The sequence below is a fragment of the Dasypus novemcinctus genome, chromosome 11 (genome assembly GCF_030445035.2).
Source record: "Dasypus novemcinctus isolate mDasNov1 chromosome 11, mDasNov1.1.hap2, whole genome shotgun sequence".
Classification (NCBI taxonomy): Eukaryota; Metazoa; Chordata; class Mammalia; order Cingulata; family Dasypodidae; genus Dasypus; species Dasypus novemcinctus.
The window spans coordinates 59,163,703-59,181,904 of record NC_080683.1 but is presented as its reverse complement, the minus strand read 5'-3'; positions in this window follow the sequence as shown (position 1 = coordinate 59,181,904).

Here is an 18,202-nt window from a genome sequence, read left to right as displayed (position 1 = left end):
GTTTTAATGAGAGCCTTGAATTCAGTCAAGATTAGGAGAAAGCACTGGCGGGCAGGATAGGTCAAGGAGCCTATGAAAAACTTTTTTTTTCTTATCAATAGTTTCTATATTCAGATTTCTATATGACCTTTTCATCCTGCTTGGCTTTTCTAATGTGAGGTTCCAAAGGTACTCCTTTACATATTGTGTATGTGTGTTGTGTGTATGTATATATGTGTGTGTGTGTGCACTTATTTTAATTTTTAGGAATTTGAATAGTGCACTCTTAAGAACGCAGTACGGGAAGCAGATGTGGCTCAAGTGATTGGGCTTCCATCTACCATATGGGAAGCCCCAGGTTCAATCCCTGGGGCCTCCTGGTAAAGGTGTGCCCATGTGTCCAGCCAGCCTGTGCAGTGAGCCACGCAGCAACATGATGATGCAACAAAAAGGGGAGAGTCAAGGGCGGCGGACTTGGCCCAGTGGTCAGAACGTCCGTCTACCACATGGGAGGTCCGCGGTTCAAACCCCGGGCTTCCTTGACCCATGTGGAGCTGGCCCATGCGCAGTGCTGATGCGCGCAAGGAGTGCCGTGCCATGCAGGGGTGTCCCCGTGTAGAGGAGCCCCATGCACAAGGAGTGCGCCCTGTAAGGAGAGCCGCCCAGCGCAAAAGAAAGTGCAGCCTGCCCAGGAGTGGCGCCGCACACACAGAGAGCTGACACAAGATGACATAACCAAAAGAAACACAGATTCCTGTGCTGCTGACGACAACACAAGCGGACAAAGAAAATGCAGCAAATAGACACAGAGAACAGACAACCGGGGTAGGGGGGAAGGGGAGAGAAATAAATAAATAAATCTTTAAAAAAAAAAAAAAGGGAGAGTCAAAGCAAGACGCAACAGAAACCAGGAACTGAGGTTGCACAAGTGACAGGGAAACTCTCTCCACATAGGAGGTCCCCAGGATTGAATCCCAGTGAATCCTAGAGGAGAAAATGAGAGAAGATAAAAAGAGAAACAGACACAGAAGGTCACACAGCAAACGGACACAGACAGTAAGAGCAGCAGGGTGGGGGAGGAAGGGGAGAAAAAAAAGGAATGCAGTGTTACAAGATTTATTGATCAGTCACCTTTTTGCAACCAGTTCCTGAGGCTTCACTTTTAACTGTTTAGGAATGGAATGTTGCTGCAACTAGAAGGAGAAAAACTGGAAGGATTGGGGGAGAAAATACAAAGTCATATATGCCACAGTTGGTAAGGATGCAGAGAAATAGGAACCTTAGTGCATTGTTGACTGGACTGTAAAATGGTGCAGCAACTATGGAAAAGTTTAGTAGTTCCTGGGAAAGTAAAGAATTACAATATGATCTAACAATCCCACTTCTAGGTATATACCCAAAAAAAACCTGAAAGCAGAGACTCAAATAGATATTTGCACACCTACATTCATAACAGCATGATTCACAATTGCCAAAAGATGAAAGCTACCCAAGTGTCCATCAATAGATGACTGGATAAACAAAATGTGGTATATACATTCAATGGAATATTATTCAGCCATAAAAAGTAATGAGGTATTACTTGGATGGAACTTGAAGACATCATTCTGAGTGAAATAAATTAAACAAAAGAGTACAAATATCATATAATTTCTCTGGTATCAAATACTTAGAATAAGCAAATCCATAGAGACAGAAAGTGGTTATTGGGTGGGAGGTGCAGCAGTTTGATATGGTTATGAATTCCAAAAGTAGATATTGAGGCGGCGGACTTGGCCCAGCGGTTAGGGCGTCCGTCTACCACATGGGAGGTCCCCGGTTCAAAGCCCGGGCCTCCTTGACCCGTGTGGAGCTGGCCCATGCACAGTGCTGATGTGCACAAGGAGTGCCGTGCCACCCAGGGGTGTCCCCACGTAGGGGAGCCCCACGCTCAAGGAGTGCACCCCGTAAGGAGAGCCACCCAGCAGGAAAGAAAGTGTAGCCTGCCCAGGAATGGCGCTGCACACACGGAGAGCTGACACGACAAAATGACACAACAAAGAGAAACACAGATTCCCATGCTGCTGATAACAACAGAAGCAGACAAATAAGATGCAACAAATAGACACAGAGAAAAGACAACCAGGTTGGGGGGGGGGGGGGGGAAGGGGAGAGAAATAAATAAATAAAAATCTTAAAAAAAAAAATACAAAAAAAAAGTAGATATTGGATTATGTTTGTAATTTGGTCTGTACCTGGGCTTGATTAATTAAGTTATGATTAGGGTTTTAATTGGGCCACATCATTAGGGCACAGATAAAAGGCATGACAAAGGACAGAGTTGAGGATTTTTGATGTTGGAGTTTTTATGTTGGAGTTTGATGCTGAAGCCTTAAGCTGGAGCCCCAGGAAGTAAGCACGTAGAGGAAAGAAAAGCAAGTCCAGGAAGAGAGGAACCCTGAGCCCAGGAAGAAGCAAGCCCTGGGAAGAGACAAACCCTGAAGTCAAAGAGAAGTAAGACACTGGAAGAGAGGAACCCAAGAAGACTGAACCCTCACAGACATCAGCAGCCATCTTGCTCCATCATGTGAAAATAGACTTTGGTGAGGGAAGTAACTAATGCTTTATGGTCTGGTATCTGTAAGCTCCTACCCCAAATAAATACCCTTTATAAAAGCCAAACATTTTCTGGTATTTTGCATCAGCACCCCTTTGACTGGCTAATACAGGAGGAGAGGAGAATGGGGAGTTACTTCTTAATGGGTATGAGTGTCTGTTTGGGATGATGATTAAATTCAAGAAACACAGCCCAGAGCATCAATACTGGCATCAATTTATATGAGTTAAATGAAATAATGCATTAAAATCTTTAATATATCTCACCATGCATTAGCTATGGTTGTTATTAGGTAAGGATGTTCCTATACATGACATTATACATAATTTATGAGCTTAACTACATTTGTATAAGTTAAATCCATTAGATCCCTTCAGTTTGAAAATCTGTAGTAGTAGCTGAGTCAAATTCCTCAGCAATTTTTCATGACTTAAAAACACCTCATTACATCAGAACCATCTAATCCCAATACTCTGCTCCAACTTCTTATAGATGCTCTATAACCCATTTGAAAGAAATTCACAATCTTGATTATTTGTTACATTCCATTAGCAATGAACCTAATGTGCAGAGTTAACTGTCCAAACTTTTCTGATGCAACGTATATTGTACTCATCAACATCATCTTTTGACACAAATAACTATTGAAATCTTTTTTCTGTATCTTTGCAGGTGGTCTGTCTATGGGAAATGAACTCAGCTTCTACATGTTTTGATCAACCATCTAGTTGGCAGATTATTAGGGCTTGCTATTGGATATGTGTAGGTTAGATAGGATATCTATAAAGATATTTTTAAAAACTGTATCTTGCTGAAAATCACATCTAGATCCCTCACACATGCACACCCCTCCTTGGCTCAGATAAGACAATTTACCTAACAATATATACATGCAACACCCTCACTTTATACCATACGTCTAAAATTCTGAGATTCTTTCCATTATCAGTTCTGCTTTATGGTATTTCTTCATGATCCTCTAATTTAACAAGCTCTATATTTTCTGTTCCTTTTAATTAGAAAATTTTCAAATATAATAAAAAATTGAAAAATATACTATAATGAATTCCTGAAGCCATATACATTTTTCTTCTCTTTTTTTTTTTCAAGGATTTATTTATTTCTCTCCCCTTCCCCACCCCCCCCACTCCTGCCCCGGTTGTCTGTTCTCTGTCTATTTGCTGCGTGTTCTTCTTTTCTCCACTTCTGTTGTTGTCAGCGGCATGGGAATCTGTGTTTCTCTTCGTTGCGTCATCTTGTGTGTCAGCTCTCCGTGTGTGCGGCGCCATTCCTGGGCAGGCTGCACTTTCTTTTGCGCTGGGCAGCTCTCCTTACGGGGCGCACTCCTTGTGCGTGGAGCTCCCCTACGCGGGGGACACCCCTGCGTGGCATGGCACTCCTTGCGTGCATCAGCACAGCTCCACATGGGTCAATGAGGCCCAGGGTTTGAACCACAGACCTCCCATGTGGTAGAAGGATGCCCTAAACACTGGGCCAAGTCTGCTTCCCTTCTTTTCCTTTTAAATACACATCTATGTTCTTAACTGAAGCCAAAACTCTGTATGGTATATTCTATGATAGCCACATAATTTTAAAAAATCATATTAATTGAATATCCCCACTGTTCTTGCATTTTACAAAAACTATATTATAGAATACACTTTACAGCAGACTAAAATGTTCTAATCTGAATTTAGAGAAAGATTTTGTTTTATTTTATTAGAGAAGTTGTAGGTGTACAGAAACTTCATGCATAAAATACAAAGTTCCCATATACCATCCTACTATTAACACCTTGCATTAGTGTTACATTTGTTACAATTCATGAAAGAACATTTTTATATTAAGTACATAGTCCATTGTTTACACAAGGGTTCACTAGTGATCATTTATGCAGTTTGAAATTATTTTAAGGATCTCAAAAGAGAACGTTTATGTTTGTAAACTAATTTATTCCTCTGGTATGGTACTCTTTAATTGCATCAAATTCACTTGAGGGGTCTTTGATTAGATTACTTGATAAGATGGATTTACGGCTTTGGATTGGACTATGTCAGTGAGGTGTGACTCAGTTTGAGTATCCACCCCCTTGCTGGGTCTGATATAAATGGAGACACACAGAGACACACAGACAGGGAAAGAAAGCTGCTGCATTGGTGCTGCTATGTGAGAAAGAAAAAACCCCAGTTTTGCCCACAGCTATGATGTAAGGAGAGAAGGCCCTGAGAGGTTCAAAGAGGCTAGGCCCACAGAGAAGCTCAAGAATTGACGAACTAAATATATTGTGTAATCGCATGGAGTTAATAACTTGAATTTAACTCACCAGAAAATAGAATGGGGGTAGAGAATGGAAAGCTGAGAGTTAACTTGTGCAGAAATGGTAAAAAGGATGTGCGCTAATTTTTGGAAATAAATAGAAAAAGTAAAAGCACAACATAATGTTTGTAACTAGCAATGCTATTTTTTTTAAAATTTATTTTACTTATTTATCCCCCACCCCTTGCTGCTTGCTTGCTGTCTGCTCTCTGTGTCTATTTACTGCCCGTTCCTCTGTATCTACTTGTCTCCCTTTGTTGCTTCATCTTTGTTGCAGCAGCTCTCTGCTGGTGTGGGCCGTCACCTCTCCGTGGGCGTGGGCCAGCTTGCCATCACAAGGGGGCACTGAGAAACAAACCCAGGGCCTCCCATATTGTAGACAGGATCCCAATCGGTTGAGCCACATCTGCTTCCCTAGCAGTGCTATTATATGGGTATGATAAGTGTTTGAAACGGAATGTCTAAGATCATGTAAATTACTAAAAGGAAAGCTAAAAAAGAGAAAGATTATGTTTGTAAACTAATCTGTTCTTCTGGATATGATACTCTTTGATTGTATTACATTCAGTGAGGGTCCTCTGATTAAGTTTGATTGATAAAATCAATTTCGGGCTTCTGATTGGACTATGTCACTAAGGTGTAACTTGGGTTAAGTCCTTCCTCCTTGGTAGGCTGATATAAACAGACACTCACTCAAGAATACACACAGGAAGAGATCCTGGGGCCCTGTAGAGAGATGAGCTATTTCCTAATAGCTTACAAATGACCTTGGGAAGAGTCAAGGTTAATATACAAAACCCTGAGAGGCAAGCTCTATGCCAGCCCACAGGTGAGACTGGGAAAAAGCTGGGCCCATAGAACCTCAAGAAAAAGAGGAAGGGGAGTGGATGTAGCTCAAGAGGTTGAGTACTTGCTTTCCATCTATGAGGTCCTGGATTCAATCTTGGTACCTCCTAAAAATTTTTTTTAAAATTCTTTAAAAAGAGGAAGCCCAGAGGGGAAGGTTGAAACCCAACAGATATTGCCTTCAACACGTGGTAGCTGACTGGTAAAAAAGTGCCTCTTGTGGTACCTTGAGTTGGACTTTCCATGGTCTTGAGACTGTAAGATTTTACTTCCAAAAAATATTCTTTATAAAAGCCAACAGATTTCTGGCACTTTGCATCAGCACCCCTTTAGCAGACTAATACAATGGGTAATATTGCATATATAAGACTGGTTTTTTTTGAAACTGAACAAGTATATATTAATGTTACAAGATGTTAATTTAAGGAAAATTATGCTAAGTGAAAAAAACAGACATAAAGTACTACATATTGTATGATTCCATTTATATGAAATTTAAATTTAAATCAACTTACAGAGAACAGGGGTAGCTTAGTGGTTTGAGCAACTGTTTCCCATGTATGATGTCCTGGGTTCAATTCCTGGTGCCTCCTAAAAACACAAATAAAAATAAATAAATCAACTTATAAAGATGAAATTAGATTAGTGGTTATGTAGGGCTGGGGAAGATAGGATTGAGAAGTTATTGCTAAGGGATGTGGAGGTTTTCTTGGAAAAATGAAATTGTTCTCAAAATTTTTGTAGTGATGAATGCACAACATTGTGATTATACTAAAAGTCATTGATTATAAACTTTGGATAGATTGTACGATTTGTGAATATATCTCAATAAAACTGCTTTTAAATAAGTAAATAAATAAATAGCAAGAATAGCCAGAAATAGCAGCTATGCACAGCAGCAGAAGCATATGAGATTGAAAGGTAATGAATTTTTTTCTCTATTTTTATTGTTGAAATAATGAAAATGCTCTAGTAATTATTGACGTGATAAATGCACAACTATGTGATTTATACCAAATACCATTGATTATACACATCAGACAGATTGTATGCATCCCACTGAACCAACAGGAGGATTTACCTCAAGAGAAGTAGAATGAGATGCAGCTGGGACTGCCCCAAACCACCCAAGAAAAGGGCTTAGTGAGATATTGAAGAAAGAGGCACTAAACACCAGGATGATCAGTCCTTAAGCATTTATTAGGGAAACTTATTTACAGAAAGCTGTAGCTACTTCACAATGGACAATAAGATGGCAAGAAGTTCACCTATGACAACCACTCTTTAGATTACATATGGCTGGGGAACAAAGGTGACTGAATGCCAGAGTCTTGCATGCAAGTTTTAGGAAAACATGTGAGTATGTGCTCTTTTCTCAAAATAAAATGCACTTGAGGTGGGCAGCATTCAAGGTTATAGCTGCTAAAGCTTGGCTTGCTTCCAAGGAGTTATGGCGAGAGATGCCTAGGGAGGTGAGGGGCAGAATCTAGATCAAGCTTTGGTTAAGTGGGAGATGCTATATATATTATACACCTATGCCTTTTATATTTCTTTCTAGCTAACAGGTTATCCTCCTCTTTTAAAGCCACATTTTTTGGAAGAGTTATCTACATTTGTCTTCATGTGCTGATTGCCTACTCACATTTCAACTCACTATATTTTCACTTCTGTCCTTGCCACTCCACTGAATTTGCCCGTGCCAAGGTCACCAGATGAGCTCCTTGTTTCTAAATCCAAAGAAACCTTGAGTTTCATTCTTGATTGACTTCCTAGTAGCATTTGATCATGTTGACCACTTCTTACTGTGTGAAATGCTCTTTTCCTTTGGTATCTATAACACCGTCTTTTCCTGTATTTTCTCACCATGTTCTAGCTGCTCTTTCTCAGACTCATTTAAAGACTCTTCTTCCATGTAAACTCTTGCTCATTAAGGTTCTGCCCTTGGTCCTTTTCTTTTCTTACTTCCTAAGACACTCCTAAGCATTATTTTTTCTTTCCATGGCTTTAGTTACCAAATATATGAGGATGACTTCCAAATTTATAATTCTGCTTTATATCTCCTTCCAGAGATTTAGACCTTACCTTAATATCATACTATCAATGAAACATCAATGCCAGGTGATACATACACCTCAAACTCAACATTTTCATTTCCTCCTCATCCTTCCATTCCTGTTCTTCCTCCCACATTCCCAGTACCATAAAATGGCTTTTCCATTCCTCCTATTGCCAAAACCGTACTTTGGTGTCATTCTTAACTCCTCTATCCCTTATGCCCCTACAACCAAGCAATCTATACATGCTATTGATCCCACAGTCAAAATGTTTTTTGGCATGGTCCATTTTTCCCTATTCTCAAAACTACCCCCTAGTCTCCACCTCTATCCTCACTTACCTGGATTATTACACTACCTTCTTTATTGCTCTGCTTGACTCCAGTGTTGCTCTTTTACCGGATTTGTGAGCATACATCCTGTGCAGCTGCACAGGGCCCTACACTCAGAAGGGCCCATGTTTAGTTTAATGTTCTGCTATCCTTATCTTAAAATTGTTAGGGAGCTGACGTGGCTCAAGCATGAGTGCCTCTCTCCCATATGGGAGGTCCCAGATTCAGTTTCTGGTGCCTCATAAAGAGAAGATGAGCAGGTACAGAAAGCACAAAGCAAATGGATACAGCAAGTGCAAACAATGAGGAGGGAGGGGGAATAAATAAATATGATAAATCTTTTTTAAAAGGCGGGGGGAGCCGATGTAGCTTAAGCGATTGTGCTCCCACCTACCATATGGGAGGCCCAGGGTTCAATTCCCAGGGCCTCCTGGTGAAGGCGAACTGGCCTGTGTAGTGAGCTGGCCCGAGCGGTGAGCTGGTCCACATGGAGTGCTGCCCCACACATGAATGCTGGCCCATGTGGAGAGCTGGCACGGCAAGATGACGCAACAAAAAGAGACACAGAGGAGAGACAATAAGAGACACAGCAGACCAGGGAACTGAGGTGGCGCAAGAGAAAGAGCTCCTCTCTCCCACTCTGGAAGGTCTCAGGATCAGTTCCTGGAGCCACCTAAAGAGAATGTAAGCAGACACTGAAGAACACACAGTGAATGGACCCAGAGAGCAGACAACGGGGCAGGGGGGTGGGGGGAGAGAAATAAATCTTAAAAAAAAATGAAATGGCTCAATGATTGAGCTCCCACTTACTACATGGGAGGTCCCTGGTTCAGTTTCTGGTACATCCTAAAAAAGACAGAGAGCTAGTGCGATGGGCAGGCATGGCAAGCTGATGTAACCAGAGACACAAGAGGAAAAACGTTATGAGAGGCACAACAAAGCAGGGAATGGAGGTGGCTCAAGCAATTAGGTGTCTCTCTCCCATATTGGAGGTTCTGGGTTCAGTTTCTGGTGTCTCTTAAAGAAGCAAGGAATACAAACAGTCACTGCGAGTGCAAACAATGAGGGGGTAGGGAGAAAGAAATAAAATAAATCTTTAAAAAATTCTTAATAATTTTATCTGTGAACTTATATTCTATAAGTGATATTTGATGGAATAATAAAGCATATATCTGAGCAGAGGAGATACACGCGTTATATGCATCCACCATTTCTTACCACTGTATTTCCATATAGTCATAATGCTTTCTGAGTACAGAATTCTGGTGAACCTGTGATGTATGGAAGTTCAGTGATTTTCAAAGTCAGTACAAGATAAATGTATTAAGTCCACAAAGGCCATGATTTCCATTGGGAAACCAGAACTTCCTTTGAAGGCTGAAAGAATTCAATGGCATTCTAAGAAATATCACTGACCAAGAACCACTATCAGATTCTTTCTTATGTGTGTTACTTCCATATATTAGTCAACAACTTATGTTGAAAATGATGACATAGAAGGAAGGGGAAAGATTGGACAATCTATATTTCCCTTTCCTTTCAATCCTTCCTTACTCATCAATAAGTCAAAGGTATGATGTTGGTAGAACATGTTCCTATGAAGAAGTGAAAGCAAAACAATTGAGCAGGTTTTGTGTAGTGTTTCTGTTCTCGTGAGAACAAACTACATATACATGTAACAGCTATGAAACACAAATTGTGTAATTTCAGTGATTGTTCATGTAACTTAAATGCTTTTACTTGTATTTAAAATTGGCATTACAAAATATGAACATAAATGGTAAAATTCCTGCTAATAATTGAAAATTTTAATTTTCCTTTACTTAGAATAACATTAAATATCAATATTTTTAATGTAATATTATTACAAAGTCAATAAAAAATAAAAAAATTAAAAAAAAACCATTAAATATCAAATTAAAAAGACCATGACAAATTGAGAGAGGCCATGAAAGAAAGAAAATGCTTTATATTCAAGTACTTCTTTTTTAAGGAGGTACTGGGGTTGAACCCAGGAGTGTGTCCATGTGAAGTGGGCATTCAACCACTGAGCTACACCTCTCTTGTTCAAGTACTTTTTTTTTTGAAGACTTATTTATTTATTTCTCTTCCTCTCCCCAGTTGTCTGTTCTCTGTGTCTATTTGCTACATATTCTTCTTTGTCCGCTTCTGTTGTTGTCAGTGGCACGGGAATCTGTGTTTCTTTTTGTTGCATCATCTCATTGTGTCAGCTCTCCGTGTGTGCAGCACCATTCCTGGGCAGGCTGCACTTTCTTTCGCGCTGGGCGGCATTCCTTACAGGGCGCACTCCTTGCGCGTGGGGCGCCCCTATGTGGGGGACACCCCTGCATGGCAGGGCACTCTATGCACACATCAGCACTGCATGTGAGCCAGCTCCACACGGGTCAAGGAGGCCCGGGGTTTGAACCGCAGACCTCCCGTGTGGTAGGCGGACACCCTATCCACTGGACCAAGTCCACTTCCCTCAAGTACTTTTTAACAGCACTTTGTTTCCTGCATTTTCCTTTACAAGCATTTTTGTATTTTCATTTCACATAGGCCCCAAAAATTATGTAATTAGCTGCACTGCTCCCAGATAGGACAGAGGAACTTCAGAAATAGAGCAGTCCTGAACAGATCAGGAGGAAAATAAAGGTCAAATGATGTTGAATTGGAGTCAGACTGAAGGATGCCAATTAAAGTGAGGACCAGGCAAGGGTATCTGGAGCCCAGTAGGATAGTCCAGGACTAGAAAGACAAATATATAATAGGATGTTAACTGGCCTTAGGGATACATGATCCTTAGTGAAGCTTCCTAGTCTAGTTTCTGGCCCTTACAAATGCTGGTAGCTGAACCAGGTGGCTGTAAGCTTTCTTTTCTGTGCCAAGATATATCCTGACATCCTGTCAATTTCTCATACTTTGCTGGGCCTGAACTCTGAACTTTTGAAGTTAGCCAATCATGTGTTTTGAGTTTACAAGTAGTCAAGGGAATAAATTCTTCTTACATAAGATGCCTAAGCAATATACTCTGAGGTATATTAGAGCAGTGAGAAAGCATCATGATTGTGAATCAGAACTCTTTTCTATCATTTTATTGCTAGGTATTGCCGGTATACGCAAAAGCTAATACGTTGGTGATTACTTTTCAGTCTACTTTATCGATTTTCCTTATTAGTTTTAAATGTATACAACCATGTCATCTGTAAATTGTGATGTTTGTTTTCTCCCTTCCATAGTTATGCTTCTTATTTGTTTCACATCCCCCACCAACCCTCTGGGGTGGTTCCCTCGCCTGTCTGCTCATCGTTTTCTGCTCATTGCACCTGCTTGTTGCATTGGCTTTTTGTGCCTGATCATCTTCTTTAGGAGGCACTGGGGACTGAATCTGGGAGCTCCCATGTGGGAAGAGGGCACCCAACTGCTGGAGCCACATCAGCTCCCTCACATCTTTTTTTTTTAAGATTTATTTATTTACCCACACACACACACTTCCCGTTGTCTGCTCTCTGTGACCATTCACTGTGCATTCTTCAGTGTCTGCTTGTCTTCTCCTTGGGTGGCACTGGGAACCAATCCTGGGGCCCTCTGGAGTGGGAGAGAAATGCTCAGTCTCTTGTACCACCTCTGTTCCCTAGTCTGCTGCATCTCTTACTGTCTCTCCTCTGTCTCTTTTTGTTGTGTCATCTTGCTGTGCCAGCTCTCCACTTGGGACAGCTTTCCTTTAGCAGGAGGCCCTGGGAATCAAACCCTGGACCTCCCATTTGGTAGATGGGAGCCAAATTGCTTGAGGCACATCTACTTCCCCCACATCTTATTTTAATTGCTAGAATTTCCAGAACTATGTTAAATAACAACAATGAAGGCAGGTTCCCTTTTGTATTTCTTACTGAGATGGTTAGACTAAGGTGTTAATTTGACCAGGTATTGGTGCCCAGTTGTTTGGTCACGCAAGTCCTGGGCTAACTATAATGCAAGGACATTTAATGGATTTTAATCATCAGTGAGTTGACTATGGCTGATTACATCTACAATCAACTAAGGAGATTACTTTCAGCAATGAATGACATCCAGTCAGTTGAAAACCTTAAAAGAGAAGTGATTTCTGCATTCAGAGAGAGAATTCCCATCTCTACTTCAGAAAGCCACCATCTCCTGCAGAATTCATCAAGGACCTGCATCACAACTCCTGGTTTATAGCCTGCCCTATGGAATTTGGGCGTATGCATCCCTATGGTTAGATAAAACAATTTTTATAAAATCTCATAGTATTTACAGATATCTCCTGTTGGTTCTGTTTCCCTAAAGAACCCTGACTAAGACATCAACTTTAACGCAAACACTGGTGTATTAGTCAGCCAAAAGGGTGCTGTTGCAAAAATACCAGAAATTGGTTGGTTTTTATAAAGGATATTTATTTGGGGTGGGAGCCATAAATACTAGGCCATAAAGCATAAGTTATTTCCCTTACCAAAACCTATTTCCATGTGTTGGAGCAAGATGACTGCCGATGTCTGACAGAGTTCCAGCTTTCTGGGTTCCTCTCTTCCCAGGTCTTCTTCTCTCTGGACTTAGGATTCCTCTCTTCCCAGGGCTTGCTTCTTTCCAGGCTCAGAGTTCCTCTCTTCCCAGGGCTCCAGCTTCAAAAGTCCAACATCAAAACTCCAACACTGGGAAGCGAACTTGGCCCAATGGATAGGTCATCCACCTACCACATGGGAGGTCCCTGGTTCAAACCCTGGGCCTCCTTGACCTGTGTGGAGCTGACCCATGCACAGTGCTGATACAGGCAAGGAGTGCCTCCCTGCCACACAGGGGTGTCCCCCGTGTAGGGAAGCCCCACACGCAAGGAGTGTGCCCCGTAAGGAGAGCCACCCAGAGCGAAAGAAAGTGCAGCCTGTCCAAGAATGGCACTGCACACACGGAGAGCTGACACAACAAAACGATGCAACAAAAAGAAACACAGATTCCCAGTGCCGCTGATAAGGATAGAAGCAGTCACAGAAGAATACACAGCGAATGGACACAGAGAGCAGACAACTGGGGGGGGGGAAGGGGGGAAGGGGAGAGAAATAAATAAAAAATAAATATTAAAAAAAAAAAAGCAACTCCAACATTAAGAACCCTCAACTCTTTCCTTTGCCATGGCTTTTATCTGTGAGTTCCACCCACCAAAGTGTGGGGACTCAATGCCATACTGGCACAAGAGGTTTACATAATTACTTAATCAAGGAAACCTAGGAATCCAATATAATCTAATATGCCAGAGGAGAAGATCAGTTTACAAACATAATCCAGTATTTCTTTTTGGAATTCATCAATAATATCAAACTGCTACACCTGGTATTTGAATATTAAGTATGATATGGCTTGGATTTCATAACAGTACTCTTTATTATTTTAAGGAAGTTTTATTCAGTTCCTACTTATCATTTTTAAAACTCAAAAGTGGGTATTGAATTTTATTATTTGCCATTTCACCATAAATATAAATGAATATATAATTTCTCCCCTTTGACCAATAGCACATATTAGGTTACATATTTTGGAATAAAATCTATTCTTATGTTTTTTAGGAGGTACCGGGAATTGAACCTGGGAAGTCATACATGCATAACAGGTGCACAACCACTGAACTACACCAGCTCCCTTCTACAATTTTTTTTTTAAGATTTATTTTTTATTTATTTCTCTCCCCTTTTTCCCCCCACCCTGGTTGTCTGCTTTGTGTGTCCATTCACTGTGTGTTCTTCTGTGTCTGCTTGTATTCTTGTCAGCGGCACTGAGAATCTGCGTCTCTTTGTTGTGTTATTGTGCTGCATCAGCTGTGTGTGCGGTGCCACTCCTGGGCAGGCTGCACTTTTTTTGTGCAGAGTGGCTCTTCTTACAGGACGCACTCCTTGTGTGTGGGGCTCTCCTACACGGGGGACACCTGTGCATGGCACAACACTCCTTGTGCACAGCCAGCTTCACAACATGGGTCAGGAGGCCCTGGGTTTGAACCTTGGATGTCCCATGTGGTAGGCAGATGCTCTACCCATTGAGCCAAATCTGCTTCCCTACAATTCTTTTTTTAAAAATTGTAGTATTGAATTTATAAGTACTTATTATATGTAGGTTTTTTACATTTGTTTTCATGTTTGATATTGATCTGATTTTGTTTCCTCATGTTCTGTTAGGTTTTTATCTTTTTTCTTTATTAGAGAAATTTGTTTTTTTTTTCTGTGTTCAGTTTTTAAAAAATTGTTTGTATATACATGTTCCATATCCACCAAACATACATACCTCCCTATTCCACCCCCCATCCCCAGGTAACTATTAAAAAAATATATACTTAAAAAAAAACTTAGATTACATAAATGTTACATAATAAAATATGGGGGATTCCCACATGTCCCACTCCTTGCTCCTTTCATATTTTTCCACATTTACAACATCCTTCATAGTGTGGTACATTTGTTACAATTGATGAACACATTTTGGAGCATTGCCACTAAGTGTGGATTATAGTTTACATTGTAGTTTACACTCTCTCTCACACAATTTTGTAAGTTATGACAATATATATAATGGCCTGTATCTGTCACTGCAATGTCATTCAGGACAATTCCCAAGTCCCAAAAATGTCCCCATATTACACCTGTTTTTCCCTCTCTCTCCCCTCAGAACCTCCAGTGGTCACTGCCTCCACATCAGTGATAAAAGTTCTTCCATTGCTAGAATCACAGTAAGCCTGTACTAGAATACAAGTAAGTCTACTCTAGTGCATCATTCATTCCCCAATCCTGAGAATTCTGGAATGGTGATGCCCACTCCACCTCTAATTGAGAGGGGACTTCGATCCTATGGGGCAGATGGATGGGACTATGTTGCTTGTAGTTGTAGACTTCCCTGTTCCTTGGGATGGATGTTGTCCATCATAATCTCCTTGTTAGTTATCTTAGGTGAGTCCAATGAACTGGAGAGTTGGTGTTGCAACTCTGTTGAGATTCAGGGCCCAACTTGCACATGGACAGCTAAAAATTTAAGTCTCTTGGACAAACACTCATCAACTCTAGCATTAACTATAGGTTCAAACAGAAGGAGCAGAAGAGCCATATGTAGGGAAATCACAACTGAGTCCAACTCTGTCATAGTGGGGAGCATGAATTCCCAAGTAGGGCCCACTGACAGGGCACTAAACTCCTGAGCTGTATACCCTGCCTGTAGTAGCTGGATGCCTCTGCTATTTGAGACACTATTTACTTTAGCAGTCAGTGAGATCCTGCTGAGATGTGCACAAGCATAACCTCTGGAATAACCTCCTGACTCACTTTGAAGTCTCTTAGCTATGTAAAATTATTTGTCTTTACCCTTTCCCCATTTTGGTCAATGTCTTTTTCCAGTTGCATTGCTAGTTGGTGCTTGGTAGTAATCCCTTAGTGTCAGGGAGGCTCATCCCTGGGAGTCATGTCCCATGCTGAACCCCTTTATTATTAACACTTTGCATTAGTGGGATAACTTTCTTACAATTCATGAAAAAATATTATTATAGTCATACTATAGCCCATAATTTACATTAGGGTTCACTGTTTGCATTGATTAGTCCAATGTTTTTTTAATTTTTATTCTAGTAACATATATACAACCTAAAATTTACCCCTTTTAACCACATTCAAATATATAATCCAGTGGTGTTAATTACATGTACAATGTACTGTCATTACTACCATTCATACAAAAACTTTTCCATCACCCCAAAGAGAAATGCTGTACCAATAAACATTAACTACAAATCTTTACCACCAAACCCAGATTCTGATAACCTGTAGTCTAGTTTATGACTATGGATTTGTTTATTCTAATTGTTTCCTTTAAGTGAGATCATACAACAGTTGTCCTTTGGTGTCTAACATTTCACTCAACATGATGACTTCAAGTTCACCCATGTTGTTGTATATATCAGAACTTCATTCCTTTTCACAGCTGAATATTATTCCATTGCGTGTATATGCCACATTTAGTTTATCTATGCCTCTGTTGATGACACTTGTGTTTCTTCCATCTTTTGGCAACTCTGAATAATGCCACTATGAACCTAATGCCACTATGAACCTTGGTATGAAAAGATCTGTTACAGTCCCTATTTTCAATAGTTTTGGTTAAATACTTAGAAGTGGGATTGCCAGGTCTTATGGTAATTCTATACTTAACTTTCTGAGGAACTGCCACGCTCTTTCCCACTGTAGCTTCACAATATTCATTCCCACCAACAATGAAAGAGTGTTCCTATTTCTTCACATCCTCTCCAATACTTGTTAATTTTTTTTTAAATAGTAGTGATTCTAGTAGATATGAAACAGTATCTCACTGTGGATTTTTAAAAAATTATTTATTTCTCCTCACCCCCTTGTTGTTTGCACTCACTGTCTGCTCTTTGTGTGCTCATCTTCTTTTCAGGAGGCACCAGGAACTGAACCTGGGATCCTCAAGTGGGAGGGAGGTGCCTAATCGCTTGATTCACCTCTGCTCCCTAATTATTATGTCTTTCACTGTGTTTTCCTCCTTGTGTCTCTTTATTGCATCATCTTGTTGTGGTTGTGTCAGCTAGATGCTACCAGAGGTAAAAAAAAAAAAAAAGAAAACCCTTTTTTATACTTTATTTTTTGAAATTCTACCAGTATTTGAAGGGTAAGTTATTTATTCTTGCAAGAGTAAAATGTTGCAATAATTAATGATGATTGTAAAAGCTGTTAAATTTTTTAATAAAAAACAATTAAGAACTATGAAATATTGGAGTCATAGCAATCATTTCCCACCCCACCCCCGCCTGGAGATGGCTCCCTCATCTGTCTGCTAATTGTCTCTGCTCATTGTATCCACTCATCTTCTTAAGGAGGCACCAGAAACTGAACCCAGGACCTCCAATGTGGGAGTTGGGTGCCCAATCCCTTGAGCCACACCACTCCCTGTTTGCTGTGCCTGCTTGTTCATCAGCTTGTTGCATCAGCACATTGCATCTGCCTATCTTTAGGAGGCACATGGAAACCAAACCCAGGACCTCCATGTGGGAGGCAAGGCACCTAACTGCTTGATCTATAGCCACTCCCCATAGCAATTATTAAAAAGATAAACTAAAATATAACTTTAGGAAGAATGTTATATCTTTTGAGTCAACAAATGTTATTAAAATTTAAGTAATAACATGATGCAGAATAATTGAAATGAGATTATATCATGCTTCTATTATTTTTATATACTAACATTCACAACAGTAACCAAAATAGTTTTAAGAACTATCCTTAAGGGAAGCAGATGTGGCTCAAGTGATAGAGCTCCTGCCTACCATATGGGAGGTCTGGTTTCTGGTGCCTCCTAGAGAAGACAGTGAGCTGGCATGACTGGCAACTGCAGAGAGCTGACACAAGATGATGCAACAAGAGATACAAGAAGAAAAGCATGATGAGAGACATAATAAAGGAGGGAGCAGAGGTTCCCGGTGCCTACTAAAGAAGATGGGCAAGACATTGAGCTGACATGGCAGGCAGGCAGCAAGCTGATGCAACAAGATGATGCAACAAAAGACACAGGAGGAAGAACATAATGAGAGACATAACAAAGCAGCGAATGGAGGTGGCTTAAGCAATTAGGTGCATCCCTTCCTCATCAGAGGTCCCAGGTTCAGTTCCCAGTGCCTCCCAAAGAAACAAAGAAGACAGACACAGAAAGTGCAAACAATGAGCGTGTGGGGAGAAATAAATAAATAAAATAAATCTTATTTGTATGTGTATATATATATAATTATGCTTAATTAAATTCACTTAGCCCTTGAGTCTTTTAAGAAAAAGAGCTATCTGGGTATTCTTTACAAACTCTGACAATGATTTAAAAGCTGAAAGCAAATTTTGCCACTACCAAACTTTATTAGGAGGAAAATTTCTAAAATTATGTATAAACATCCATGATAAATCAACTTTAATTCACATAGTATAAAGAGTGTGAAGTTTAAAAAGTGTTGAGTACTGAGAAAATATCTTGCGTGAACTTCTATTTGGTATGGCAAATAAGCAGCAGAATAACTGCAGGAGTAATTTAGTGGT